We start from the raw sequence: 25296 nt of genomic DNA on the forward strand, positions 1-25296 counted from the left end.
CAGATAGCAATAAAACAGGCACCTCAGGGGGAAGTGAAAGGGGGGGCACCTCAGCCGGTTGAGTGCATGACACCAAATCCACGAGGGGGCCACATGCCCACAAAGCCACAGTCTCTCAAGTCTTTACAGTGGGTGGGTTGCCCACTGTTCCATCCTGGGGAATGCAAAGCCACAGTCTCTCAAGTCTCTACAGTGGGTGGGTTGCCCACTGTTCCATCCTGGGGAGTGCAAAGCCACAGTCTCTCAAGTCTCTACAGTGGGTGGGTTGCCCACTGTTCCATCCTGGGGAGTGCAAAGCCACTGTCTCTCAAGTGGATAACAGTCTCCACCGGTTCTGGAGGGGGCTTTGTGCCCAGAGTGCTTCATCCTGCCAAGGACAGAGGTAGTGGATGCCTTTCTCCACTGGTTCTGGAGGGGGCTTTGTGCCCAGAGTGCTTCATCCTGCCAAGGACGTTTGTTGCGGCGGTGTCATTGGCAGCGGTGCTTGTTGCGGCGGTGCCCTGTTCAGCGGTGCTTGTGGCGGCGGTGCCCTGTTCAGCGGTGCCCTATTCAGCGATGCTTGTGCCGGCGGTGCCCTGTTCAACGGTGCTTGTGGCAGAGGGCTCTTTTGCAGTGACTCAGCTGCTGGCGGTCCTGTCTGGCCCAGCGGGGCTGGTGCTGGCGGTCCTGTCTGGCGAAGCGGGGCTGGTGCTGGTGCTGGCGGTCCTGTCTGGCCCAGCGGGGCTGGTGCTGGCGGTCCTGTCTGGCCCTGCGGGGCTGGTGCTGGCGGTCCTTCATGGCCCAGCAGGGCTGGTGCTGGCGGTCCTGTCCTGGGCAGCAGGGCTGGTGCTGGCGGTCCTGTCCTGGGCAGCAGGGCTGGTGCTGGCGGTGGCCTCCTGGGCAGAGGGAATGATGGCGGTGGCCTCCTGGGCAGCGGTGATGATGGCGGTGGCCTCCTGGGCAGCAGGGCTGGTGCTGGCGGTGGCCTCCTGGGCAGCGGGGATGATGGCGGTGGCCTCCTGGCCAGCGGGGATAATGGTGGTGTCCTGCTGGGCAGCGGGGATGATGGCGGTGGCCTCCTGGGCAGCAGGGCTGGTGCTGGCGGTGGCCTCCTGGGCAATGGGGATGATGGCGGTGGCATCCTGGGCAGCGGGGATAAAGGCGGTGGCCTCCTGGGCAGCAGGGCTGGTGCTGGCGGTGGCCTCCTGGGCAGCGGGGATGATGGCAGTGGCCTCCTGGGCAGCGGGGATGATGGCGGTGGTCTCCTGGGCAGGGGGATGATGACGGTGACCTCCTGGGCAGCAGGGCTGGTGCTGGCGGTGGCCTCCTGGGCAGCGGGGATGATGGCGGTGGCCTCCTGGGCAGCAGGGCTGGTGCAGGCAGTGGCCTCCTGGGCAGCGGGGATGATGGTGGTCTTCTCCGCTGTGCTGCTCTTCCCAGCCTTGCTGACTTTCTTGTGGCCCTTCCCCATCTTGGAGGGTGTCGCAGCTGACTCCACACTCCCACCTGTACCCCTGGGCGCGGCTTTGGTGGCTGGAGTCTTCCCCCTCTCCCGCCGGGCACTGGCCAACTTTTGATGCTAGACAGGTGGGGGACTGTCCGAGCTGTGGCTCCATGCCACACTGGCTGCCCTGCTGCCCGGTGCACTCCAGGTTCCGGTGACTACAGGCACCACTGGTCCCGGAGATGTTGTGGCTGAGGTGCTAGGTTGGGACCTGGAGAGTCAGGCCCTAGGAGACTAGCGGAGTGGGGGAGGTGAGGGAAAGAGGTCAAGGTTGGCCAGGAAAAGTTTCTTGGGAACACTGGGACGGGTAGCTGGTAGGGGTTTGGGAGTGGAGGAAGAGGTTGTGGTTGTAGTGTCGCGTGGGCTCTCATTATTCTAAATGAGACTACTGGATTTCTAGGTAGCAGGATCTATAACGGTGTGGGGGACTGAGTCTGACCCACGTGTAAAGAACTCTGTCACCCTAAATCCGTTTTTTGCTCCGGCTAACTAGCAGTGCCTCATTTCTCCCATGTGGAAGGAATGATTTGGCAGCCGAGCGCATGACATCTTTGGAACTTCTCAGGGAAGTCGTGGTTACTCAGATCCAAACCAACTCTCTTATTTCCAATATGATCTCATATACAAATGACAAAGACAGTATAAGTTTTATATAATGTTTTAATAAAATGACTGTATTTTAGATATTAAGGCGTGAGCCGCAATAACCAGAACGATACAAAACAGTAGGATTGAAATAGTCACCAGGAGAGTAAAACATAAGAACAAAGCTATCATATTGTCTAACAGTTTCTACTCTCCCTTTGCTTGTTCTATTTAGAGCACAGCATGTTAAGCTTCTAGCTTGCCTATTAGAATCACTGTGGAGACATCAGCCCTCATACCTGAGCAAAGACCTGTGATCTTGGTTCAGCATCTGCAACGAGGCAGTCAGCGTCTAGTTGTGGTTCCCTGGTCGGAATCTCCCTCTTGCATGTATTGGGACAAGGAAGTGATTTTATAACTAGCATGTCATCGTGATCACAAAATGTCCCTACGCAGGAATGCCAAGTCTAAACTCCTACCACGTCTATCGGCAATGTACCAGACTGTATCCTTGACTGAAGCACAGAGTAAATATGTTATGGAGAACTCCAGTGCTGAAGTAGGCAAAACAGTCTGATATGAAATAAAAAACAACACCGTAGAACTGGCTATTTGAAAAATAACAGTACGAAGCCTAATAAAAAGCATGTAGAGCAAAGTGCACAAAGGCTCTAAGCTGTCAGCAAATGAATAAAATATATTCAGGGCAAAGTGCACAAAGGCCTAAAGCCTGAAGCTAAAGCGTAATGAATACGTAAAACTAACCACACTACACCCTCCCCTTGTCGGTAGCAAGTGGTTCCAATAATATAAAAGGATGCCCCAAATACAAACAATACCTAAAACAAGTATTTCGACAAGGTGAGAAGACAACAAAGTCAGAAATTTAGATAACATGTGACCATAAAGCCAAATTCAATATAATGTCAATTTCGTAAAAATCCAAACGTCAGACAGAAGCAATAGAACGCAGGAGTTCCTCCACTTCGATATATGTCAATATCGGAAGATCCACGCCACAAAGTACCATGGAGCAGGTGTGATCCAAAGCCCCAAAACCATTCAGGGCGGCACCCCGTGTAGGGCCTATGAAAGAGACAATACCATCTTCCTCCAGGAAGGGAATCTCATAAACTGCCTCACGAAGCAAGCACATCCATAATGCACAAGTCTGGGAATGAGCCCTAATCGGGAACATCAACAGATAAGCATCGACCATTGGAGGGCGCTGCAATGAGAGACAGAGAGCCAGTGCATGTTCAAACGAGCACCAAAGGCATCGAAACACGGGTTGCACACAATCCAAAACCGGTCTGAATGACAGAGACCAGTCACACTCCAAATATCCCAGGAGTGTCGCTCCAAAATGCTGCATCATGCGTTCACGACACAGCTGCGCTGACGGGAGCAGCAATACAAGATCTCGTTGTGACGGGACAGCCATTGCGAACAAATAGCAACAACAGCAAGACTCCAGCCAATAAAGCCAAAGTAATCGGGAAACCCCCAAAAATGCTTCCGAAAATAGAACGTATAGCCGAAGGTATCAAACCGAATATGGAAGAGAAGGTATGAGCAAAACCAACACCAACGACTTTGAAAAAATGTGCAATACCAGCAGTGCTGGATGCATTAAATATACGTCCCACAAGTTCACCGAAGTGATTTGGAAAGTTAGTTTTCAAAAGGGACTGTATGTCCGCCGATGACCTTGCCACCTGAAGTGCGTAGGTCTCGCTAGCAGATGTAAGGGCCACATGCTTTTGAAACAATAAAGCTTTTAGCCGACTCAACTTGTCGAAATCAACCTTGGAAGTAGCAATATGAGGCCAGATGTCCGCTACCTCCCTAAATTGAGTGGGGGGAAACAATACATTCCCGCAGCACGTAACGGCCTTGTTGACAACGACGATGTAAACTATTCCGGCACGCATGCCACAGCAGCGTTTGCTGTTAAACACAAAGTAAATTGCAAAGTAGAGATAGGCAAATTAATAACCCCATGAATCAACCACTCAGCTGACGGAATCTCAGCTACCGTGAAAGGCAGTTTCTCTAATTTCTCAATATTAAACATAACATATGTTGCTTCCTTTTTAGCCATCAGCTGTTGTTGACGAGTCAAATTAAAAGAGATAAAGATCTCTCTGGCACGAACGTGCTGCCATGGAACGCGACCCGCCTTCAAGGTCTGAAGAGTCCAACCCAGCTGCATGATGGTCCGCGTCTGACTCTGCCCATGATATAAAGAAGACATGTCCGATTTAATAATGTCAATGGCAGAGGAAACAATGCTGTCAATCGTGTAAACACGGTCAGAAAGGGTATGCATGCCATTATCAACAACAGACAAAGTCTGCATCAGATTTTCCTGATCAATCTGCCTCAACCGGGCTGCAGCCTCTTGTTGTGAAAGCTTCCAAATCTCAGTATAAACTTCGTATAAGAACCTTTTCTTCCGTGGTACTTTGGGACCTGACAAAAAATCTTGTAAATCAGTATCATTAGACAGTAACGTGAGATGTGACTTAACTGCATCCAGCGTGGATGACTTCAACCATTGCTGACAAAGCTTCCCCACACTGTATGTAGTTATAATATCAGCATGTTCTGGTGAAACGTAACGAGGGTCTGCCCTACTAGTCTTGAACCCCCCTGAAGAGGTGACAAAACGTTGATGACACATATTAGTGTCTACAGGCCATAATAACCACCCGCCTGGATGTAACGATGAAGTGTTAAGCGTACCATTCTGGACCCAATGTGTAAAGTCACTGAAAGTAGCATTCACATAGTGCTGCCAATTTTTTAATTTAGAAGGGACAGGTATACTAGGCAAAGTCAACTCCTTAATCGTCGCTAAGCCCAAACAGCTAGTCTGTTGTACTGCGTCATTGAGGAAAATCATCTGCACAGGGATAATACATGCTCTAAATAACGTGTCCCTGCCTTGCATTTGCCAATTTTTCATACCCCAAACACTTTTCAAGTCAACAGTTTTAAACCAGTATTCATATCCCTCGACCGAAAGTTTAGATACAAACAAATTGGAATACAGTAATTTAGTATCGGTCAATAACATTTGCTTATTAGAATACGGTGTAACTTTAAAATAGTAGGACTTAGCATTACGTGGATCATGCCCAGCAAAATATGCTAATTTATCATCATACGTTTTCGAACATCCTTGTGGAGGAGTCGAGCAATGTTCCCACTGCACATAATTAAACATGGACTTGGGGCTACTAGCTTTATGAATAAAGTGGTGTCCATAATAGTTGTAACAAAACATGTCACCATGATTATCTCTAAACTGGTAAGCATCATCATCGTCATAGACAGTATAATATTGCAAATCCGTTAGCATAGAATCTACTGTCTTCACATCCCAATCATCAGAAACAATGCCAGGTATAACAATATCATTCATCGATAATTTGAGGACATACGGTATTTGAATCAATTCAGTGGGACCATATATATCAAACATTACTTTATCCCACACAATTCCATCCGGAACTGGTATTGCAGAAATGTTCCCTGTGGACAAGTCTCTTCGAACCATATGAGACGAAAAATGCGGTTTTAACACAGTCTCCACGTGCTCAATATCAGATCGATCAGGAAGAAAATGACCATGTATTATCAGAAAAAAAGTAACCACAAATCCCAACCATAATAAAATAGTCATCACGGCCAAAAACAGCCAAAAATAGTTCCAAGGAAAAACAAAATATGTGCGTTTAAGCCAACCCAGCAGCCGTCGTGGACCGTGGACAGAAGACATCGAGGACGAGGAGCCGGACACATCATTATCAGCGTCGTTGAAGTAGCCAGAAGCAGTTCTAGCAAAAGGTGCAACTGTGAACAAAGAAGCAGATGGAGGCTTTCGCCGTGGCACGCTATAAACCACATGTTCAGAAACGTCAGTAGAACGTACAGCAATTTGATCACAAGATTCCATATTAATCGCCGTCGGTGGAACAATCGCAAGATCATCATCCACCCTCCCCAAGCTCGGAGAGGAAACAGTGTCAGTGAAAATCACCTGCAGCGGGACTTCCTCCCCAGTAGTGAGAGGGATTCCGGAACTACTGGGTGTCCCTCTTGGTCTGCTGTGCTGAATCGGCCACATGTTGTAACTTGACATTATCAATGGAAACAAAGCGATTTCCTTTGGCCCCTCGCAGCGGCAGTAAAATCACAGTTCTCGTGCCGCTCACCCCTAACACATGGACAGGTTCTCGATAAGAAGGACCAAATTCTTTTTTAACTGCGACCTTTTCACGCACTAGATCCCCAATCCTGGGTATCCAACCAGTAGGTGTTACTGGCCCATCCTTAATTCCTGAGGAGGCAGCACTGGCAGAAGAGTTATCTTCACGGAATTGTTGTAAATCCTGCAAAACAGTGACACGATCATTTATGTCAAAGGGCGTATCTGCCGCCTCCACACCAGGACCATCTAGATCAGGAACATACATTCGTGTTCCAAACAGGCACTCATATGAAGTACGACCCCCCAGTGACCTTCTAGGCAAGTTATTAAGTGCTCTCTGTACTCCATATAGGTGGGCTAGCCAACCACGACCGTACCTATAAATCTGGCCGTTAAGGACTGCTTTAAATCACGATTTAAACGCTCCACGACAGAATTTCCCTCGGGATGAAATGGAGACGAGAATTGGAGTTGGACCCCCAACGAAGCCATGGTGTCCCTGAATGCCTTAGATGCAAAAGCAGGGCCCTGGTCCGAATGAAAAGGCGCAACTGCAAATATATTGACAAAGATGCGCAAATCTTTAATAACAGTTCGAGCGTCAGCCGAGCGTTGTGGCCATACCCATACAAATCTGGAGCACGAATCTACAGCAACCAATATATATTTGTATGCACTATCTGGTGTCAGCGGACCACAATGATCCAAGTACACACACTGTAATGGTTTATTTGAAATCAGAAGAGGCGTCTGCTGCGGGCGTCTAGCCGACGATGCTTTAATTTGTTGACAAACGTCACAACAAAGGACATATTGCTTTGTCTCTTTATAGAGACCAGGCCACCAGTAACAAGCCTGTAAAAGGGAAATCGTGGCAGCCACCCCAGCATGTGCAGAAGCCACCCCCTCATGTGCTGCAGAAATCAATCGAGGTCTCTCAATTTTATTGGGAATTTCACGTACACCAATGCCTGGAATTGTAACAGTAGCATTCGGCGCACCATTCAATCAGTAACTATATTTTGAAGGAAATCCTTTAGGAAAGGGCGTGCCAGCAGCCGTAGCTTTTATGGCAGCCGAAATTTCTGTGTCTGGTTTTGAACTCGAACGAGTCACTGCGGCCACAGTGGCGACAGCCACTGCCGATTTTGCGGCTTCATCAGCCAAAGTATTCCCAGCAACATGTATTCCAACGCGCTGGTGTCCAAGTGTATGTACAACATGGACATTAGGAAGCGTTTCCTTCAGATCCGCAACCTTACCCCACAACATTTTATGTTTAATGGTGTTGCCTTTAGAATCTCGGAACCCATTCATCTTCCAATAGTGTAAATATTCGTTGAAAGACTGCACACAATAGTAGGAGTCACAGACCAGCAAGGTTAAAAGTGCCGGATCCGCGTGCTCCAACGCTAACAATAGAGCTTTGAGCTCAGCCAGCTGTGCCGTGCAATCTCCCAAGGTTTTAGTATAAGTATGTCGGGGGCAGAACACTTCCCCCTCCATGGTGCCGCTCACCACCGCACATGCAGCAGAACACTGTTGCTTAGTCCCAACCGCTGGTTGCGCAGAGCCATCGGTATACATGACCACTTGATATTGGTCAATAGGCAACGTACCAGCAGGAACAGGGTATTCCATTTCATATTGAAGAAATTCTTGAGTCTGCAGTTTAGGGTCAAATACATAATCTACATCAGTGGCTGTCAAAGACGTAGCCCATTGTATCCATCGCGGGTGTAAAGCTTTCGAATTTGGAACACTCGCTTTTGTAACTGCCTCTAAGGCCGGAATTGGGGAAACGACAACAATGCGTTGACCCTGGGCCAGCGGTCTTTCTTTAATAACAGCCATCTGTACTGCAGTGAGAATTTTCTCAGTTTGTGCAAAACGTTGCTCTGCAGCAGAATACAAGTGAGACTTGTATGCAATCGGGACTGTCTCCCCCTCATTAAAGGTGACATAAGTAAACCCAACAGCCCCAGGTATCACCCTGATGACTAAATGTGTCTTATTGTCCCGTGTGTGTAAGTGTTTAACTGCTAAGAGATCACTCTGTAACTCTCGCAGTATGTGTGTATGTTCAATCGTCCAAAATCTACTCGAAAAATTCTGGCGAATCAACTCGTATAAGGGTTTTATACGCGTCGCATATTCAGGAATGTAAGTTCTTCCAAAATTCAGAAACCCCAACAATGACTGGAGCTTCCGAACCGTATTAGGAGGCTGCAATAAAGCACATTTCTCCAAAAAATGTGGCGCTAGGCTCTTGCCCTCTCTCGACAACTCATATCCCAGGAAAATGACGCTGAGGAAGGCAATCTTTGATTTCTTAAAATTAAACTTATAGCCAATATCAGCAAACCCCACAACAATGCGCGATACACGCCTTAGATGTTGCAGAATCTCATCATCTGTCAGATATATGTCATCAACCTATGATAATGCTTCAGGGTCGAACTCATGCAGCATTTCAGTTACACGAGCCGAAAACAGTCCTGGGCTATTCTTATACCCCTGAGGCAAACGACAAAAAAATTTCTGAGAGCCAAACGCACTGAAACAGCTTTAGTCCCGACTTTCGGGTGCTATATTCTGGCAGAAAAATCCATTCGAGATATCTAATGTTGTCTTGTATTTTTTACGCACTATATTATCCATAAGCGCTGCGCTGTGTGAATTCTGTATTGCACATGTGCGTGTATGACTATTCAAATGTTGGTAATCCACCACTATCCTATATGAATGGTCCGGTTTAGCAACCGGAAACAAGGGATTATTCATCGGCGAGACACAGGGCTCAATTACACCCTGATACTCCAATTGTGTAAGAATTTTTCTAACCAATGCCCTTGCTTCAAATTTGATAGGATACTGCGGTTGTGGCTGAGGTTCGCCCTTTATCAGAATTACATGATAAGGTGATTGTCTGTCCCACCCCACGTTATTTCTATACAAGGCGGGAGCCTGTGCTAGAGCCCATGATTTACTATAGGACTCTGCTAGTTCTCTCGGAACAAGTGGTGAGAAGGAAGGTGTAATAACCTCCTCCCCAACTGGACAGTCGCGAACAAAGTCAGGTGGCCAATCCTGTTCGGCCAGTAGAACATCATATGATTTCACCACATGGTCCCAAAAAATGCCATTTATAATACGGTCAATGTCCCCTTCCAAACGCAGAGTCACATTATATACTCTATCAGGATCATAGACTCGCATATCCGCCGTCTCGACTTGTATGAAGTCATCAGTTGCTTTCACCTCCAGATGCTCTAGAAGACTCCGGCGAACTATTGTGACCTCTGCCGCGCTGTCTAACAGTGCCAACGCCTATGTCTTGTTCATCAAGAGAACTCTCTTCTTGAGCGGCATGTCTGACTGAGACAGCTGCCACTTTCTTCTTTTTAAATTGCTGTTTTTGTTGCAGTGGTTTCTCTTCTTGTTTAATAGAAACCTCCGCTGAGCGTTGTGAATCCTGTCTCGGTTTCACGTACTCCGTCCTCCGCTCTGACCGCCCACCTCTCTCTCTTCTCTTTTCCGAGGAGTCCTGAAAGGAACGAGATTGGCGTGTATCAGTATATTGATATCTATCAGGCGTCTTCAAAGTATCCCTATTCCTGAGATTATACTTATTTTGTGCGGTCTCCGGTTGCGGAGACTGCCCACCATCTTTCTTAGGTGTTTGCTGTTTCTTTTCCCAGCGCTTTTTCGAACCCTCAGGTTGTTGCTGTTTAGCATTATCTTTATTATTTTTACCCTGTAACTGGGGTTTTTGTGGTCCAGCCCTTAGGCTATCACGACCAATACTAGAATATGTTTCCGCTATTATTTTCGGAAGCTCCCGCTCCTGATTAAGCAGCGGAACATCCCGAAGACGCATTCGCACTGCTAGTGCTACTGCCTCTCCTTTGAGATTACTCAAAATAATAGAAGAAACTGTGGCAAAATTGCCCAGCAACTGCATGCCCAAATCCAAGGCAGGGGCAGCCCCATATTCATCCTGAATCTGTTTAAGTACGTCCGGTAAATTAGCCAATGTCGGTGTACCGTGTGCTGTAGTGTAGAGCGCGGCAAACACCGTGCCCCAGGTGTTACAAAGGTCCACCGGAGGAACCATCCCGTACGGCAAACACATCGTCAAAATTCTATGTTTATCCTGAGGTCCCGTATGGGGAAATACTGCTTCCAGCGTATACATTTTTTGCGCCAGCCAAAATGGAGTCTCCTCTCGTATAGCCGGTACTTTACCCATAACTGAGTGCACAGTGGCCGGATTAATACCCGGAACCACAGCCTGTGGGTGCGCTGGAGCAGCACGCGCTGCATTCGTATTTAGTGTCTGCATGACAAACTGAACTAATCGTCTATATGTAGCCGTTAATTCTGTATATAAACGACGAACTTCAACCACTGCCAATTGAGCAACCGCAGGATGGGGTGTATATGTAGCCAATAAAGGCCAGGTAGGACCATCATTACTCAGTGGACCTAACCTAACTTGTGCTACTGAGTGTGGGAGGGCGCCATCAAGCCAATTATGATGTTCTTGATAAGATAGAAGTATTTCTAAATAAGCGTAAGCCCTGTATTGTCCAGGGACATTCGCAACAGTGTATTCGTGAAAAGTATTTGTTCCCCCATCCACTGCTGGAAATCCGACCCAAGAATAAAAAAGTTCCGTTCTATAGGCTGCATGGGCGTCCACCACAAAAGTGACTGGACCCCCCTGGACTGTCAGTCCATGTGCCAACAGATGTCCCGTGAGCGGATGACGCATATTAATTGCTATATTCACTACATTAGGATTCGCCATTTCATAAAAAATAGCTTCAGGTCAGAGAAGGCACACCAATATTGGGGTATTTCCTTTCAAAGTTCAAGCTTGAACTACCAACCACTAAGCAACAGGAAGCACCTATGCCGTGGCGGCGGAAACCCTCAGCCCCACGGACGTCTCCGTATACGGAACCGAGGAGTCAAAATATATATGAGACCAAGAGAGTCAGTCGTACCTAATCATTAGAGCCAGACCAAACGTTGGCGGCGCCATGTCGCGTGGGCTCTCATTATTCTAAATGAGACTACTGGATTTCTAGGTAGCAGGATCTATAACGGTGTGGGGGACTGAGTCTGACCCACGTGTAAAGAACTCTGTCACCCTAAATCCGTTTTTTGCTCCGGCTAACTAGCAGTGCCTCATTTCTCCCATGTGGAAGGAATGATTTGGCAGCCGAGCGCATGACATCTTTGGAACTTCTCAGGGAAGTCGTGGTTACTCAGATCCAAACCAACTCTCTTATTTCCAATATGATCTCATATACAAATGACAAAGACAGTATAAGTTTTATATAATGTTTTAATAAAACGACTGTATTTTAGATATTAAGGCGTGAGCCGCAATAACCAGAACGATACAACACAGTAGGATTGAAATAGTCACCAGGAGAGTAAAACATAAGAACAAAGCTATCATATTGTCTAACAGTTTCTACTCTCCCTTTGCTTGTTCTATTTAGAGCACAGCATGTTAAGCTTCTAGCTTGCCTATTAGAATCACTGTGGAGACATCAGCCCTCATACCTGAGCAAAGACCTGTGATCTTGGTTCAGCATCTGCAACGAGGCAGTCAGTGTCTAGTTGTGGTTCCCTGGTCGGAATCTCCCTCTTGCATGTATTGGGACAAGGAAGTGATTTTATAACTAGCATGTCATCATGATCACAAAATGTCCCTACGCAGGAATGCCAAGTCTAAACTCCTACCACGTCTATCGGCAATGTACCAGACTGTATCCTTGACTGAAGCACAGAGTAAATATGTTATGGAGAACTCCAGTGCTGAAGTAGGCAAAACAGTCTGATATGAAATAAAAAACAACACCGTAGAACTGGCTATTTGAAAAATAACAGTACGAAGCCTAATAAAAAGCATGTAGAGCAAAGTGCACAAAGGCTCTAAGCTGTCAGCAAATGAATAAAATATATTCAGGGCAAAGTGCACAAAGGCCTAAAGCCTGAAGCTAAAGCGTAATGAATACGTAAAACTAACCACACTACAGTAGGAGGTGTTCGTTTGGTGACTTTGGGTGAAGGTGCATGCGCTGGAGGCTGTCATGAGGTGGATGGCTGTTGGGTGGGTGTGTGCCTCTGTTTGTGTATGGGAGGTGGCGTCACAGACACACTGGGAGAGGACACAGGGGACGTGTGAATGGCAGTGGGGGTGGTGACTGCACATGAGCGGGGTGTGGTGGTGTGTATGCTGGTGATGGAAGTAGTGCCTGTAGATGTAGTGCATGCAGGTGTGAGTGGAGACGAGACTGGGAGGGAGGAGGGAGACGAGGAGGAGGGGGACACAGTGGAGGCAGTGGATGTTGGTGTGTCTGCATGTGTGTGATAATTGCGTGAGTGCCTGTGGGATGTGTGGTGCTTATGTTTGCCTGAGCTTCCCTTGTGTGTTGAGGTGTGTGCATGCTGGTCTGAAGGTGTGCTTGGGATAGGCTGAGGTACAGGGGATTGGGTCTGGGTGGAGGAAGTTGGAGGGGGGAGGCTAGAGACAGGGACAATGGCTGCCATCAGTGCTGAGGCCAGAGTCTGAAAAGCTCACTGAAGGGCCGCTTGACCAGAATGAATGCCCTCCAGGAATGCATTTGTTTGTTGCAACTGCCTTTCTACACCCTGGATGGCATTCAAAATGGTAGACTGCCCAACAGTGAGGGACCTGAGGAGGTCAATGGCCTCCTCACTGAGGGCAGTAGGGGTGACTGGGGCAGGGCCTGAGGTGCCTGGGGCGAAGGTGATGCCCACCCTCCTGGGTGAGCGGGCACGGGGCAAAGGCTGAGGGGCTGCTGGGAGGGCGGTTCTGGTAGGGGGGTGGCGGCTGTACCTTGTGGGGGGCACAGATGTTGCCGCCACCACAAGGGAGCTCCCATCAGAGGACGAGTCCGTGTCACTGGTGTCAGCTCCTGTCCCCGCCGTGGAGCTCCCCTCGCCCTCCGTCCCACTGGTGAACTCCGAGTCCGTTGTCTCGCCCTCCAGGGCCATGTGGGATGCAGCTCCCTCCTGCTCCGGTGCCACTACTCCTCCGCCTGATGATGCTAATGCACACAAGAACAGGGACGACAGAAGAAAGACATGTTAAGTGCATGCATTACCGCTACCGTTGGCGGACACGACAGACACAGAAGCCCCCTGCACTACGCCGCGCACTTGGGCTCCACTGTTCAATCCCTGAGACATGGCCTACAAGGCTATGGCCGAAATCTGCACACATGGATGACACAGGAGCCTGACTAGGTGTACTTGGCACTGTACACATGTGGGGTGGGGTGACACAGGGTCTGCCAGAACAAGGGGACCTAACCAGCACACTCGCCCTGGCCTAGGGAAACCCACAGCCCACCTCCCCCACCCAGACACCTCCACTGCACGCACAATTAGCAGAATGAGAGTGTACTCACCCCCTTGTGGCTGCTGTGATGCCCTCAAGCGCCCATCCAACTCTGGGTATGCCACCGCCAGGATCCTGAACATCAGGGGGGTCATGGTGCGACGGGCCCCCCTCCCACGTTGGGAGGCCATCCCCAGCTGGGCCTCCACCGTCTTCCTGCTCCAGCGGCGAATGTCCTCCCATCTCTTACGGCAGTGGGTGCTCTGTCTGTGGTAGACCCCCAGGGTCCGGACTTCCTTGGCGATGGCACGCCAAATATCCTTTTTCTGGTGGGCGCTGAACGACATGAATTGTACAGTGGGAAAAGAAAAGTTATTACCAACTGCACTGTCACAGTCATTGGCCCCCATCCCTACCCTTGCCATGTGGCACATGCACTCACCGTTGTTTCATGCACGCCTCAATCTCCCCTCCCCCATCTTTCATCCACCCCACTCCACACAGACATAGCCAATACAGCATGCTCCCAGTGTACTTACCTGTTTGTCTGGAGGACCGTAGAGTAGCGTGTACTGGGGGAGGACCCCATCCACGAGTTTCTCCAACTCCTCCGATGTGAAGGCAGGGTCCCTTTTCCCAGACGCACAAGCCATTGTCTCTTCCAGACCGAGGTCACAGCAGCACTTGCAGTGTAGGTCCTCTCCTGTCGAAGATCAGGTATCGAGTGATTGAACAGATATAATATGGCGGTCACGTCCGCGGCGGTGCGTACCATCACCGCCGGCGTACATCGTCATTGGCTCCTGGGACCCATAGGGTCCAATGTTAACCAATGCAGAATTGCGCCGCGGTCTTCGACCGCCTACCGCGACGGTGTACAACGCCAGCGCAGTTACCTCACTTCCCATTGTCCCACTTTACAGGCCAGGCAGCCGCCATTTCAGGGGCCCACATGGCTTAATTTTTAACTGCGTCACACATACCTAGGCCTTGCCTCAACACTCATACAGGGCAAATTTCGGATTAGGATTCGTGTTCTGTGTAAGCTGTGGGTACGTACCTCTGAGTTGGTTGACTCTGTGCTCACTGTTGTCCTTCATAGGCACCGTCCGCTGGGACATGTGAGGAGATGGCGGCATCCTCCGGTGTACAGACCGCTGGTGGACCTGTCGACAATGGAGGAAAGACATGTGATCATCACCTACAGGCTTGATCGTGCCACAATCCAGGAACTGTGTGCCCAGTTGGAGCCAGAACTGATGTCAGCTATCCGCCATCCCACAGGAATCCCCCCTCAAGTGCAGGTGCTGTTAGTATTCCATTTCCTTGCAAGTGGGTAATTTCAAACAACAGTGGCCATAGCATCAGGGATGTCCCAACCTATGTTTTCCAACGTGTTGTCCAGAGTGTTGTCTACCCTGCTGAGACACATGCAGAGCTACATCGTTTTCCCTCAGGTGGAGGATTTGCCTACAGTGAAAGGTGACTTCTATGCCCTGGGACATATCCCCAACATCATAGGCGCCATTGATGGGACACATGTGGCTTTGGTACCCCCCGCAGGAGTGAATAGGTATACAGAAACCGGAAGAGTTACCATTCCATAAATGTGCAAATGGTGTGTTTGGCAGACCAGTACATCTCCCATGTGAATGGCAAATTCCCTGGCTCAGTGCATGACGCTTACATCCTGCGGAATAGCAGCATCCCTTATGTGATGGGTCAACTCCAGAGGCACTGTGTGTGGCTATTAGGTGAGCACCTGGAAGCAAGTCAGTGGGAATGGTTGTCTGGGTCTGGGGATATCCCTACAGGTTAGTGTGTGTCTAACAGTTGTCCCTCACCATTTGCAGGTGACTCTAGTTACCCCGCTTCCTGTCATGGCTACTGACCCCAGTGAGGAATCCCAGGACAAGGGCAGAGGAACGCTACAATGAGGCCCATGGGCGAACTCGGCGGATAATAGAGCTGACCTTTGGCCTCCTGAAGGCCAGGTTCAGGTGTCTACATATGACAGGTGGATCCCTATTCTACTCACCAAAGAAGGTGTGCCAGATCATCGTGGCCTGCTGTATGCTTCACAACTCAGCTTTGCGACGACAGGTGCCTTTTCTGCAGGAGGATGGTCCAGATGGCGGTGTTGTTGAAGCTGTGGAGCCTGTGGACTGTGAAGACGAGGAAGCAGAAGAAGGGGACATCGACAACAGGAACTCGGTGATCCTGCAATATTTCCAGTTAGACACAGGTAAGAATACAAACCTGCCTACTACATGTACGTACTACCTCTCTACTGTCTGTCGTTTTCACCCAGTGTATGGTCACTGAGTTTTCACTTTCCCTTTCTGTGTCACTGTGTGACATCTGCTGTGTTTCCTCATGGACTAGAACAGTGTGACATAGGTATGTTGACATTACATTAGAAAGAGCATTTTGACAGTGTAATTGCTAATACACTATTTCAAAATCACAGACTGACTCTAGTTTGTTTTGTGCTTCAAGGGTGTTTATTTAAGTGCTCAATATTGGAGGGGTTTGTAAAATGGTGAGGGGTGATGGTGGAGGAATGTCCATGGCAGAGTCCAGTCTATCAGTCTCACAGGTGCATTGCCCAAATGGGCATAGGAAGTGGAGCTGGGACAGTTTTAGGATGGACAGGGTGACAAAGTGGGACAGAAGGATGACATTCAATTCTTGGCAGGGGTCTTGGCATCGTTCTCTGTCTTTGTCCTGGATCGCAGGGACCATTGGAGGGGTGGTTCTCCCTCTGCAGGGTGTGGGGTGCTGGTGTGGTGGTCCTGTGGCAGGGCATCCTGTCCACAGCGCCGGCGGAGGTGGTGGGCAGTTCATCGTCCAGGCTAGTGTCAGGGGCCCCTTGTTGTGCTACAGTGTCCCTCCTGGTGTTGAGTACTTCCTTCAGCACCCCTACGATGGTGCCCAGGATGGAATTGATGGATCTGAGTTCCTCCCTGAAGCCCAAATACTGTTCCTCCTGCTGGCGCTGGGTCTCCTGAAACTTGGCCAGTCCCATTGCCATCGTCTCCTGGGAGTGGTGGTAGGCTCCCATGATGTTGGAGAGGGCCTCGTGGAGAGTGGGTTCCCTTGGCCTGTCCTCCCCCTGTCGCACAGCAGCCCTCCCAGTTCCCCTGTTTCCCTGGGCCTCTGTCCCCTGAACCGTGTGCCCACTACCACTGCCCCAAGGTCCCTGATTTTCTTGGGTTTGTGGGGTTGCCTGGGTTCCCGGTAGTGGTGGACACACTGCTGCTTGACGTGTCCTGGGGACAGAGGTATGGGCCCGCTGGGTGGGTGCTGTGCTGGTGTTTCCAGAGGGGGGAAACTCGGTGGTAGCCTGTGACTGTGTGAGGGGATCCGACTGTCCCGAGATTCCAGATGGGCCGGGCTGGTTATCTAGATCCAGTTGGACAGAGCTGCTGTCATCACTGTGGGCCTCTTTTGTTGGTGGTGTGGACATGTGTGGACCCTCCTGTCCAGTCACATTGGGTAGGGGTCCTGCAGGGGTATAAAAGGATGTTTATTACATCTGTGTGTGCTATGGTGTGCAATAGGTGGGTGACCGTGTACCCCAGTGCTTGCATTCCTGTGTGGGACCTTGTGCGATGGTGGTTTAGGAGGGTGTATGGGTATGTGCAGTAGCCATGCATTGGTGATGGGTGTCCATGCTTTGTTGTTGCATGCAGGGCTTGGTGTTAGGATGTGTGGTTTGTGATGTTGGGACATTTGTGAGGAGTTGGAGTGATGGGGCGAGGGTGAGGGTGGGGGTATGTGATAGCATGCAAGTAGGGTGGGGGATGTAATAGTTATGATTTGACTTACCAGAGTCCATTCCTCCATCTACTCCTGCGAGGCCCTCAGGATGCAGAATCGCCAAGACTTGCTCCTCCCATGTTGTTAGTTGTGGGGGAGGAGGTGGGGGTCCGCTGGCAGTCCGCTGAACCGCAAGGTGGTGTCTTGAGACCACGGAACGCACCTTCCCCCGTAGGTCGTTCCACCTCTTCCTGATGTCATCCCTATTTCTTGGGTGCTGTCCCACTGCGTTGACCCTGTCCACTATTCTGCGCCATAACTCCGTCTTCCTTTCTATGGAGGTGTGCTGCACCTGTGATCCGAATAGCTGTGGCTCTACCCGGACGATTTCCTCCACCATGACCCTGAGCTCCTCCTCAGAGAACCTGGGGTGTCTTTGCCATGCCATGGGGTGGTGTGGGTGATGTGTGGGGTGGTGTGTGTAGTGATAAGTGTGGTGATATTTAGTGGTGTGTTGTGTGAGGTGCGTGGAAGTTCTGTGGGTGATGGTATTGTGTGCCTGTGGATGCTTGGTAGTTGTTTGGGGTGTTCTCTCGGTAATTCTGGTCGTAGGGGTTTGTGGGTGATGTGGGTGTGTGTTTTATATTGTAATGGATGTGTGAGAGTGGTGTGTGTATGTGTATCAGGTGTGTGAATTTCGATTTGTCCAATGTGGCTGAGTTTTGTACATGTGTGTGTATTTTGAGCGCGGCGGTGTGTACCGCCAATGGAATACCGCGGTTGAAAGACCGCCGTGTGGATTCGTGTGTCGTGATAGTGTGGGCGTATTTCTGTTGGCGTGACGGTGGAGGTTTTGTTTTCGCCAATTTATCACTGACCTTTGGTGTGGCCGACTTGTGTGGGTGTCTCAAATTTGGAGAATTCCGAGCTGTGGGTCATAATGACCGTGGCGGAATTCTGCGGCCGTGGCGGTGTGTTGGCGGTCTTCTGCACGGCGGTAATCGGCTTTTGCCGCCAATGTTGTAATGAGGGCCTTTATATCACTTTTCAGTGATATCTCTACATTTACTTATTGCATCTTTGATTGTTTTGACCTGTATTTATCCAGATAAATATTATATATTTTTCTAAACACTGTGTGGTGTATGTTTGTGGTGCTATATGGTGCTATTGTGTGATTTATTGCTCAAATACTTTACACATTGCCTTCTAAGTTAAGCCTGACTTCTCAGTGCCAAGCTACCAGTGGGTGGGCAGAGGATCATTTGGATTGTGTGTGACTTACCCTGACTAGAGTGAGGGTCCTTGCTTGGACAGGGGGCAACCTGACTGCCAACCAAAGACCCCATTTCTAACAGCCCTGAACTATGTGGGGGCACCTTTGCTAGTAAAAGGGTGCCCTCACACTTAGTAACTTTGCACCTAACCTTCAGCAAGTGAAGGTTGGACATATAGGTGACTTATAAGTTACTAAAAGTGCAGTGAAAATGGCTGTGAAATAACGTGTGCGTTATTTCACACAGGCTGCAATGGCAAGCCTGTGCAAGGGTTTGTCTGATGGGTGGCAAAATAAATGCTGCAGCCCATAGGGATCTCCTGGAATCCCAGTGCCCTGGGTACCTAGGTACCATATACTAGGGACTTATAAGGCGGGTCCAGTGTGCCAATTGAAATTGGTAAATTAAGTCACTAACTTGCAGTGACAAATTTAACAGCAGAGAGAGCATAAGCACTGAGGTTCTGGTTAGCAGAGCCACAGTGACACAGTCAAGCACTACTGACAACACATACATTAGGCCACAGACTATGAGTACTGGGGTCCTGGATAGCAGAATCCCAGTGACACAGGCAAAATACACTGATACACACTCACAAACAGGCCAAAAATGGAGGTAACCACACTAGAAAGAGGCTATTTCTCACAATGATGAGGAGACAGACAGGGAGGAGGGGGGGGGGGTTGACACACTGGGGGAAGTGGATGTTGTTGTGTGTGCTTTTGTATGTTGGGTGTGTGCATGCCTGTTGTGGGAAGTGTGCTGCTTGTGTTTTTCTGTGTGCTTCTTATGTTTTGGTCTGTGTGCATGGCTGTCTGTACGTGTGCTTGGGATGGGTGAAGGGAGTGGGGTGCTGGAAGGGGTAGAGGTGTTGGGAGGGGGTACGGAAAGACCAGGGACACTGGCTGCTGTCAAAGAGGAGGCCAGAGCCTGAAAAGATCTCTGTAGGCCAGACATTGCACCGTGAATGCCTTCCAGGTAAGCATCTGGGATTCTAGCCCATGGATGACATTCATGATGGTTGTCTCACCTACAGAGATGGTTCTCAGGAGGTCAATAGCCTCCTCCGTGAGGGCAGCAGTGCTGACTGGGGCAGGGGATGAGGTGCCTGGGGCGAAGGAGATGCTCACCCTCCTGGGTGAGCAGACACGAGCAACTGGGTGGGGGACAACTAGGAAGGTGGTGATGGTATGGGGGGTGGCAGAAGGTGGCAAGGAATGGGTGGGCCCAGTAGGTTCAACCACCACCAAGGAGCTGCCATCGGAGGAGCTATCAGAGTCACTACCTCCAGTGGTAGTTGCCTCCCATTGGTACTCCCCCACCCTTCAGTCCACTGGTCTCCTTGGCGTCAGTCGACTCTGCCTCCTTGGAACCATGGGCTGCTGCATCCCCATTCACCGGTGCCTCAACTCCCTTGCCAGATGATGCTAATGTACACAAAGGACACAAGAGCACAAAGGTGGGGAAACAAAACAAGGGAGAACTATGTCAAATCCTGAATATATCTACATTTTGGCTCCCACACACGTACCCCCAGCACAGACAACATATGTAATGACTGTGTAACTGACTAGTGGGCATGACCCCAGAATACACCAAATAACCCTCATGAAAAACAACCCTGATACACTGTGTGAAGTACACCCATGAGAGACCATGCCCATCCAATGCACTTACAAGTCCATAAGGCCACAATGAATGCCAGATGACAGAGAGGGGACCCCTCATAGGCCATTAGAAGCTGCCAAAACTAGCTCTTACACCATCCCAAGGACGTGGAGGGGGCAGGACTGCAGGGACACACCTAAGTGCCTGGCACCACAATGCATACACCACACAGCCCCCAAATACATCAATCAAAGTGGTATCACAACAGTGTTGCTACTCAACCCCATGGGGCTTCTGTCCTGCATTCAAGCGCCCATCCAGATCAGGATAGGCCAATATCAGTATACAGGCCATTAGGGGGGGGGCAGAATCCGATGGGCACCCCTTCCTTGTTGGGAGGCCTTCCCCATCTGGGCCTCTCTGGTCTTCCTGGCCCAGTGCCTCAGGTTCTGCCACCGCTTCCTGCAGTTGGTGCTCCGCCGGTTGTAGACCACCAGGGTCCGCACCTCCTTGGCGATGACTTGCCACAGGCCTTTCTTTTGATGGGCACTGACCTGCATGGGACACACAGAGCAAAGAAACAGACGTCAGTATGTGTGCACCGAATACAAATGCCATGTCGTTCTGGTGGCGATCATGATTGGCCCAGCGGAATGAAGTCACTTCCACTCTATTATTCCTGGATGACAGGAGGCTGCCATTTTGCTACCAAAACGTCTCCATAGCCTGGCCAGGGGCCTCATCCAGGGCCCCAATCTCTGTCCCCTTCGTCACTTGTTGATATCATTCTATAATCCTCACATGTACCCATCTTTGGAAGTGTGTCCACACTGTGATGCCATTATGACAGAGTTAACTAAGCACACATTTGCCTGACGGTGTACTTCATTCTTTCAGTTTGTGTGCGTTACCTACGTGTCGCAATTTGAAAAATAAAGTGACATCATGGGATGCAAGTGTATATTGACACTGAGAATGTGTTCTTTCCTCCCCCATAGGTACAGACGCATGTATTGAGGGAAGGCCTCATCTGTATACAGACCCCTGGTAGATCTGGAAACTATGGAGGAATGTCACACCATTAACACCTACAGACTCAATAGAGCTACAATCCATGACCTCTGTACATTAATGGATCCTGTTCTTAAACCGACATATTGAAATCAGCATGCCATCCCTACAACTGTGCAAGTGCTATCTGCGCTCTATTTTTTGGCTACGGGCTCATTTCAGGTGACAGTGGGCATGGGTGCATTGGTCTCATAGTCAATGTTCAGCCACATCCTGTCCAAATTCCTTGATGCCTGCGTTCGACACTTGCAAACATATGTCCAGTTTCCCCAAAGTTCTGAACTGCCTGCCATCAAATCTGGATTCTGTGCCTTCGCTAATATCCCCCATAGGATAGGTGCTATTGATGGAACCCACATAGCTCTCATACCCCCAAGAGTGATTGAACAGGTTTATAGGATTTGTAAGAACTATCCCTCAATGAATGTACAATTGGTGTGTACTGCTGATCAGTACATATTGCATGTCAATGCCAGGTTCCCTGACTCAGTCCATTATTCATTTGTCCTGAGAAACAGCACTGTGCCACACATGATGGAACAACTACAAGGGGACAGAGGTTGGCTCATAGGTGAGTGTGTATGACACTGGATCAGTACATAGCTGACAACCAGGCTGTATGCAAGTAAAGGCAGTTTGTTAAAGACCTCTTTCACCAACTTTTGCAGGTGATTCTGCCTACCCCAACTTGCAATGGCTCCTGACACCAATGAGGAATCCCAGGACAGATGCAGAGATGAATTATAATGAGGCCCATGGACGTACTAGGAGGGTGATTGAGCGCACTATAGGTCTCCTGGAGGCTAGATTTCGTTGCCTCCATCTCTCAGGGGGATCCCTGTGCTATGTCCCTGACAAGGTGTGTAGGATAGTGGTGGCCTGCAGCATGCTGCACAGCTTGGCTGTGAGGAAGGCTATCCCACTTCTGGAAGAGGAGGGTGCTGTCCAACCAGCCATGCAACCTTAGAGAGGGGATGAGAGTGATGGTGATGAATAAAAGGGGGAAGATCTCAAATCCAGGACACAGCTTCCAGTGACTCTAAGGTACTGTTCAATGATGCTGATGTATTCACTGCATACTTACAGACTGACTCATGTAATAAGTAATGTGGTGTGTTTTGTCAGTGATAATGCTAAATGCTGACTGAAGTGACGTGCACGGAACCCAATATTAGGTATAGAGTGATATACTTCAGACACTACAGTCTGTTGGATCCCCTCCTGCAACAAAGGTGTGATTATGATATTGACTGGCTAATGTATTCACAATCACAATTCATATCTCATATTGACAAGGGACATATGATTTAAGTGTATAGGTCTATTTATTCAATGTCAAAATATACATAAGTGTTGGGACAGTGAAAGGGAGTGGGCGCATGGTGCAAATACATACTCAAGTACATATGCTCAGCTGTTGGTAGCACTGCGTTTTGGTCCATGTGGCCATTGGAAGATGGTGTGATGGCAGTGGCATGTCAATAGGGTAGCTCAGTGGCACACAAAGGAGACAGTTCAGGGCAGAGTCACTTCCTGGTGCTGGACTTGGTCTTGGCTGGTGTTTCAGTGGCATATCTGGGTCTGAGGGCATGTTTGCGAAGGTGCAGCTGGGATGCAGTGTTAGGGGTGCAGGTTTCCTGTGTGTCCTCTGGCAGTGCATCCAGTCCAGTAGCTGCTGCAGATGTAGATGGCAGGGCAGTGTCCTGGCTAGTGGTCGGGGCTTGCAGGTGGGTGGAGGACCCAGGCTGGCTGTGGTACTGATGCTGCAGCACCCCTGCAAAGGAGGCCAGGGTGGCATTGAGCTGCTTCCATTGCTCCAGGGCCTCCTGGTGGTGTGCTATCTGCAGCCTCTGATTCTGCTTCAGGGTGGCCAGGATGTGGCTCATCCTGTCCTGGGTATGGTGGTATGCTCCCAGGACCTCAGATATCACCTCCTGGGCTGCATCATCCATCCTTTGCCCACCCCCCTGTGCCACTTATGCCCTCCCACTGGCCCTAACCCCCTGTGCCTGTGCCCCCTGCACAGGTCTGAAAAGTCCCACTTGCAGTTGGCCCTTCATCATCCTGCTTGTTGGTTGGTGGAGACTCTTGCTTCTCTACATGTGGGCCACCAGTCCGTGGCTGGGAGACACTGGTGTGGGGTCGTTTGGCCAGAGCTGATGATGGTGGCTGGGTGAAAGGGGTGTCAGTGGTATCCTGGGTGAGGCTTCTGGAGGGTGACAGTCCAGGAATGTGTGTTGGGTCTATGAGTTCCTCTATTTCCAGACATCCCTGTGCACTCTCCTGAGTGGGGCCTCTGTCTTCAGGTGGAAGTCTGGCACGCATTGACGTCCCCATCCGGGTGGCATGGGTGGTGGTGCCTGTGTGTGGGGGAATAGACAGGTGGGTGTCAGGTACTTTATCGGCAATTGCTGCACTGCTCTGCACTATTGATAGTTATATTCCCCTGTCGTGGCGTGCAAGGTCCCTTTGTGTACATTTAGTTGCATTTTATATGGGGGTGGAGGTGGAGGTGCATTGAGGGTGCTGTAGTGACACTGGGATTCCATGCAGAGGTAGGTGACTCTGCTCAGGGGGCTGATGGAGATCTGTTTGTGGGATTGTGGGCATGCAGGGAACTTGGATGTGGGTGTTGTGACTGGGTAGGGTATGGGGTCCTGGTGGTAGTGAGAGGGGTGGGGTGATACATGCATTATAGGTGGGGTGACTGTTAAGGTGTTGTAGTTGACTTACCCGAGTCCAGTCCTCCAGTGAGTCCAGTGAGGTCCTCCGGGTGCAGGATAGCCAGGACCTTCTCCTCCCAGTCGGTGTATGGGGGGGTGAGTGGGTGGTGTACCACCACCAATCTTCTGTACGGTGATTTTGTGCCTGGATGCCATTGACCGAACCTTCCCCCGCAGGTCATTCCATCTCTACTGGGTGTTGTCCCTTGTGCATGGATGGATTCCCAGTGTGTTGACCTTGTTGACTATCTGCTGCCATAGCTCCATCTTCCTGGCCACGGGTGTCTGCTGCACCTGTGCCCTAAATAGTTGTGGCTCGACCCTGAGTATTTCGTTCACCATGGTCCTTAGCTCCCTGTCTGTGAAGTGGGGGTGGTTAGGGGGTGTTATGGTATGTGTTGTGGGTGTATTGGTGGGGGTGCTGTTGTGTGGTTGTGTGTGTGGCTTGTGATGGTGTTTGGGGTATGTATGTGTTTTGGTGGTGTATTTGTTTGTGTGACGTGTGATGTTGTGTTCAATGCATATTGTGTTGTCAATCTCAGACATTCTATTGGCGTTGCAATGGATTGTGGGGTGTGTATGTGAGTGTTTTATATTGTTGTGGATGTGTGTCAGGTGTGTGGGTTTCAGACTTGCCAATGTGTGCATTTGTTGTTGGTGGGTCCCATTACTGGCCGTGGCGGTCCGTACCCCCAATGGTCGTTCTGCATTCACTATCCGCCACGCTGATTTGTGCATCATTATTTTGCAGGCAGAGAATTTTTCTGCATGGCGTGGCAGGATGGGGTGTACTGCCTTTCTGCCATCGTATGCCCTGGTGGTGGGTGGAAGGTGCAGGATTTTTAAAGTTTTAACTTTTTGGCATCATTATTTAGCGGTGTGTAGTCCACCGCCACTGACGGTATATGTGTTCACCCTCGCCAGGGCAGTCGGCGGTGTTTGCCACCAAGTTCATAATGAGGGCCTATATCTGGTAGGATGGCAGGCATTTCCATTTATGGCAATTTTTTCTGGGGTTATGATCCTATGGACAGGGAGGTTTCCAAATGGACTGTGGCTAGTTAGGGGAGGGAGGATGGTGCACATGCTGACAGAAGGAAACAATATACAGTAAGTTACTTGGTGACATCCTTGGGAAGTTGGAAGGAATTCATTTTTCTTCTTGGAAAGTGGCTTTACTTTTG

This window comes from Pleurodeles waltl, chromosome 6 (genome assembly GCF_031143425.1).
Source record: "Pleurodeles waltl isolate 20211129_DDA chromosome 6, aPleWal1.hap1.20221129, whole genome shotgun sequence".
In the NCBI taxonomy this organism is placed as follows: domain Eukaryota; kingdom Metazoa; phylum Chordata; class Amphibia; order Caudata; family Salamandridae; genus Pleurodeles; species Pleurodeles waltl.